The sequence below is a fragment of the Neolamprologus brichardi genome, chromosome 13 (genome assembly GCF_056152115.1).
Source record: "Neolamprologus brichardi isolate AB-2024 chromosome 13, ASM5615211v1, whole genome shotgun sequence".
NCBI lineage: Eukaryota > Metazoa > Chordata > Actinopteri > Cichliformes > Cichlidae > Neolamprologus > Neolamprologus brichardi.
The window spans coordinates 33272418-33278354 of record NC_142116.1 but is presented as its reverse complement, the minus strand read 5'-3'; the positions used below and the strand labels follow the sequence as shown (position 1 = coordinate 33278354).

Below are 5937 nucleotides of genomic sequence, written 5' to 3'. Positions count from 1 at the left end.
GTCTTCTGAATCGCTCTAGAATAGAATAGAATCAAATTCAGTTCAGTTCATATATTTTTAGACAGTGAAGACTTTTTTAGCTGTTTTCTCCTCCCACCTATCACAGCTGTTTCACTGATACATGTAGGACACTCTTCTTTATATAAAGGAAGTTCATAAAGAGGTGTGGAGATGATTTACAGCAGTCGTCCTCAACCTTTTTTGCGGTTTATGTTTGATAATATTTTCACATACCGGCATTTAAGGTGTTTGAAGCTTTTACTGTCCTTCCTTTATTGTTCATTGGTCAGACTGTGGTCTCTTGTGTTTCTCCATTGAAGTCTTTTGGGGTTTTTTTAAACACTGAACTTTGTTACTTTTGAACTGTTTTCAGTCTGAATAAAGGCTCACTTCATCTTATTATTGTTTGTCCTGGATTTGGCTCCAAATCTCTGCCAGCTAATCCCATTTAATCTTGTATTAAATACATGTATATAGTGCATAAAGGTAAATTAGGCACTCTACATGGCTTTTATAATTCTGTTTGTTGTAATGAAGTATTCTTAGTGAGTACTTGACTGTAATGTCAGAGTAAAGTCTCATAGCCTTAAACACATTTCTACCTCTCCCTCCATGACTAAACCGTGCTCTAATCACTCTAATTTTCTACTCTGTAGGTATTACAGGTCCAGCACTGCAGTGTTTGCATCATATCTATCTAATAGACTCCAAATTGTTCATGTAAATGGAGAGTCCTCTTCATACACTGAGCTTAATTATGGAGTGCCACAGGGTTCAGTGCTAGGATTATTTCTGTTTACATTATACATGCTTCACTTAGCAGGGCTCTAGAGTGTCATATTTGTGACCAAATTTCTCATTGGTGCAACTAAAAAAAAAATCCTTGGTCGCACCGGTGCAACCAGCCCGTGTGGTCAACAATAGGCTCACATTATGCCCATATCGTGGTCTAAACCAATCGGAGATAGTCAGGGGAGGCACCTCTCTGATTGGCCGTGGTCCAGATATTCCTAGTCCTTTGCGTATGTATGTTTGAAAATGCAGGCAGAAAGAGATGAGTAGCTTAAATAAAGCAATATCGATTCATTAAATCCTGAATCGACTTTTAAATACTAATGTATTTTAGCAGAAACGAATCTCAGGTTAAAGCTGGTTAAATCAAACAGCTAAAACTGTCATGGACCCAGTTCCGGGGACTCGGGGTCCGTGAGCAGTGTCGACTATGATTATTATTATAGGGCGATCGTGGCTCAAGAGTTGGGCGTTCGTCTTGTAATCGGAAGGTTGCCAGTTTGAGCCCCGGCTCAGGCAGTCTCAGTCGTTGTGTCCTTGGGCAAGACACTTCACCTGTTGCCTACTGGTGGTGGTCAGAGGGCCCGGTGGCGCCAGTGTCCAGCAGCCTCGCCTCTGTCAGTGCGCCCCAGGGTGGCTGTGGCTACAATGTAGCTGCCATCACCAGTGTGTGAATGGGTGGATGATTGTATATAGTGTAAAGCACTTTGGGGTCCTTAGGATCAAGTAAAGCGCTATACAAATACAGACCATTTATTATTATTATTTTATGTGCGTTTCTTCTGCACTATGCTGTCATGTCTGTGTTCCACATTTTGTATGTACAGGCAGGGTGTGTGTGTATATGTGTGTGTCTGCGGGTGTGGCTGTAGGATGGATGACAGCCACCTGCAGGTCTGATGTGTGTGGCCCTGCTGGAGGACTGGCCACACCTGAGGCCCATGCCACGCACCTGTTGCTCATTCGGCTCATCGGGGAAGCTATTTAGGAGAGTGATGGAGCTCCCACCGGCGTGGGATCGTTGAGTGTAGTGTCAGGTATGCCTGTGGGAGTTGTGCTTGATGGCTGCCTCTGTTGTTTCCCTGTAGGAGGAGTGTGGAGCAGAAAAGGACAGCATGCACGGGTTGTGCAGAAACGCGGGAGCGGAGAGCACGAGCACGGACGTTTGACACGGGAGTCAAGGGAGCTGCGGGGATTTATTGTGTACTGGTTCTTTACTTCACTGTAAATAAACGCACTTCACATCTTCATTAAAGAGTCCAGCATTTGGGTCCTCCTCCCTCACATCCCCACGGTTGGCCAGCGTCAACCGTGACAAAAAAAGTAAATGAGAGGAGGTAAAGACGTAAACACAGAGCGCCGACAGGACACAGTGAGATGTCGGCTTTGTCACCCAATGGTACAAATACACTGTCAGGGCTAAAAGCTGACAGCTCACAGATTCTGATGTGTCAGTGGGTCTGCACTCTGTGTTTATGTCTTTTTGTTTTTGCGCTAGATCCTGATGCTGCAGGTTTCATTTCTCTCCAACCAAAACGCACTGAACCAGCAGCAAAAGAAGATCAAAACTACGCTTCACATTTGATAAACATTGTCATGAATTCAATCTTACTTTTACTGTTTTGCTTCCTCCACGACGTACTTCAAGAACACTTTTCCATCTCAAATTTCTGTTTTCTGCATTATTTGTTCGTTTATTATGCACAAGTCATGTACAGAGCTGTCGGCCGCTGCTGCTGTGATGCTCACACCTCTGATGAAGTCTCACAGTGTCAGTACTGATAAATGATCAGAATTATAATATTTTTGAGTCTCTGAGTCAAAATTGAATCGAATCGGGACCTTGTGAATCAAATCGAATGGATTACAGAAATCAGTGATGATACCCAGACCTAGTGAGCAGCCTAGGCCCGACAGAAGTGGATGTAGTAATAAGAAAAGATGAAAAGAACTATTGATAACTCGTTAAGTTATGGCCTGATCCGTCTGAAATTCACAGCCAGTGCTCTGACACGGAGCCATCAACCTCTGAAAAAGCACAGTGTATCCAGAAACACATTGTATGCTGCGATAAATGCCCAAGTGTCCCCTCTCCCCACTGCCTTTCAGCAGCAGGCAGCAGCAAACAGGTCGTCAGAGGAGCTGAGATGATGATTAAGTTTAACATTGTCTACAATATTACCAAAAAGTGCCAACGCACTTTAAGCACAAGCACTTTTTCAGTAACTAGTAGCCTTATTGTTGGGTTTTTCTCTGTATGGTTTATTGTAGGGTCTACTGTACAATATAAAGCCCCTTGAGTCGACTGTTGTTGTGATTTGGTGCTGTGTAAATAAAACTGAATTGAAAGCTGTGCTTGTGTCTTTGGGTTAACCTTAACCTCCACTCTGTTCTCAGCGCTTCTGTATCTACTGTCTGTGTTTGCTTCATCATCTTGAAACACTTCTCACAAGATTATCAAACAACATCAAAGACACAAAAATCCCTGTAAACAACCACGGTAGACCCGGGTGCAAATTCATGCTTTGCAGCATACTTTATTGACTCTCACGGTTGCTGTTCACAATGTTCACAGAGCTGCAGCTCTTCCGCTGCCCGCTCAACATTATCACCACAACAACAACCCCAACCACAGGACCCAGTACAATATTTATATCGGCGGGCGTGATTGCGGATGCCGTGCAGGTGCGTCCGCCTCCTCTGCACGGCACCACAGGCCACGCCCTGCCACAATCCCAAATCTGCTGCAGATGTTGAAGTGTGTTCTCCATATCAGAGACATCTGCTGAACATGTTGTCATGTTAGAGGCTGTAACAAACACGGAAGAAGCACTGATTCAGTTCACTAACCAGGCTCAGCAAGGTCGCCTTCAGGGGAGAGGACTTTCTTCAACCAGTAATTGATGAAGATAATGCATTACTTTTAAGAACAGTATGAAAGTAACTGTGTGATACATTACTTTGTTTGAGTGACAACCCTGACATTGTATGTCAGCACGTGAACTTTACTCTGACTCAGATTCAGTCTGAGAGTCAGATGACTTTTCTGTTTTTGGAGTGAATGCAAGAAGGTGTGACCTGAAGAAGCTGAATTTAAATCCAGTCTGAAGTGAGACAGACATCAGTTTGTACACAGACAGAAAGAAATCTGCAATTAGATGAAGGAAAAGTTGTTGGTGGAGCTTTTCATTCATGTGCTTTCAGAGTTGTGTCAGTGTGACACGTGTCAGCTCCATGGCAGTAAACACAGGACTGATCTGTTCATCATTTGAATCCAGAGGGATCAAAACAACAGAACAACATGATAAAGATCAGCACATCACTATATTGAACTAAACATGACTGGATTCATGAACAGACTTCAGACACACACATGCTTCTACACACAGTCCACACACCTACTGCCTTTGTCTCATTTCTAACATCAGGAGACCTTTATGATCTCTGTCATGGTGTTTGTTTAACAACAACAGTCACTACACGAGTGAGACACAAACTCCATCTGCCTCTTCATACATACAGTCTACATATTTACAGAAGTCAGAGCTCATCAAACACAGAGAAACAGAAACCTTCTCAGTTTCAGCAGCACAGCAGCTTCTGCAGGGCACTGTCCAGAGCAGCAATGCATGGAAATCACATGAAATCTCCTTTTTTTCACCTTCTTCCTCTAACAAGATCCTCAGTCTGCAGCTGTTTCTTTTGTGGAGGAAAATCCATTCTGTGTTTCCTTCAAAGCATCATTTCCACTTCAAAGCTGTGAAAATGTGTCAGATGAAGTTCCCTCTTTACAAAGTGATGATGAAACTGTGGCACTTGGCCACAACAAGAATTTCTCAGACTAGTGACTGAACTGTGATCCAAACTGAGCTTTAGTTTGAGAAGAATGCCACATTTCTCTGTGATGTGTTTATCTGATGCACCCCCATCCCTTGGAAATGAAAGAAATAGCTCCATGGGGTGTAATCCCGATGAGGTATTTTATAGTGTGTGTACCCTTATAATGAGAGTATGTTTGTGCACGTGCCTTTAAATTAGATGGTCTTTCTGTTCGAATCTCAAAACAGTCAACAATGATGGCTACTCATTTTCCAAAAGTTTCACTAAACTGAGGAGGCACTGTGGCCTGCAGACAGTGCCTCTCAGGCCAGTGCACCAGTGCTCCCATACCAAACATCAATGGTATCGGCGAAGATAGAAGACAGTGTTTTGTGGGACACATCGAATAGATGACAAAGATGCTGGACTGGAAGATCAAGTCTCAGACGCATTAGTGTGAGTAAGAGCATTTGGAAACCTGACAGTTTTTTCGACACTGGCAGGAAATCTTTTACAGTGTTGAAGAGGGACATTAAGACAGCATAACAATGTAGTCCAATGTAATATCTTACTTTTTCGGTATCATCCTTTAAGAAATGTTCATTCAGCTCTGTCTTTTGCAACTGTGATCGAAGCAGTCTGTTCTCCTCCAGCAGCCGGTTTATTTCTGCTCTGCCCTGTTCATTGCACACACAATGCCCTTTAGCTTCTGTGACGCTGTCTGTCCGATCACCACGGTCCACATTTGCAGCTGGTACCTCAACCTCCACTTGTCCAAAGCAACTGCTGTCCACTGCCTCCATGACATGGTGATTTTGTTGTTGGTCTTCTGTCAGATCTTCATCGATCACTTCTGTACGGGGCACACCTTCAGACTCTGCAGCTGCATAACGAAAGCCTGTAAGATAAAACTAGTATATACACATAAGGCAAATGAACACCACTATTCCAATTACAGGTACGTGATTCATCTGAAAGTTATGTGCAGATTAGCGTACAATGAGAGCAACTTTGGATGTTGGGGGGGGTTGGTGTTTACCTCCGATGGGTGCTCTTTTTCGCTTTTGCGTTCGTTGGTTTGATCCTTAGTAGTCTGTAAAGACTTTGTGTGCATTCCAGAGTGTTCTGGCATACACACTCACAACCTAGGGTCATGAGAGAGGTCGTATCTTCTCTTGCTGATATATAGTATGGCAAACACACGTATATCTGTATTTAGTATAAGTGCCTTTTGTTTTTGTTTCACACACACACACACACACCTACACACACACACAGACGGTACTCTTTGTTCACATGTGTACCTGTGTTAAGGAACCTATGCAT

At 43.4% G+C, this 5937-nt stretch overlaps 1 pseudogene; it reads right to left on the bottom strand.

Moving 5' to 3' along the window:
- Nucleotides 1-1776: 1776 nt before the first annotated feature.
- Nucleotides 1777-5937, bottom strand: LOC148100104 (uncharacterized; annotated as a pseudogene).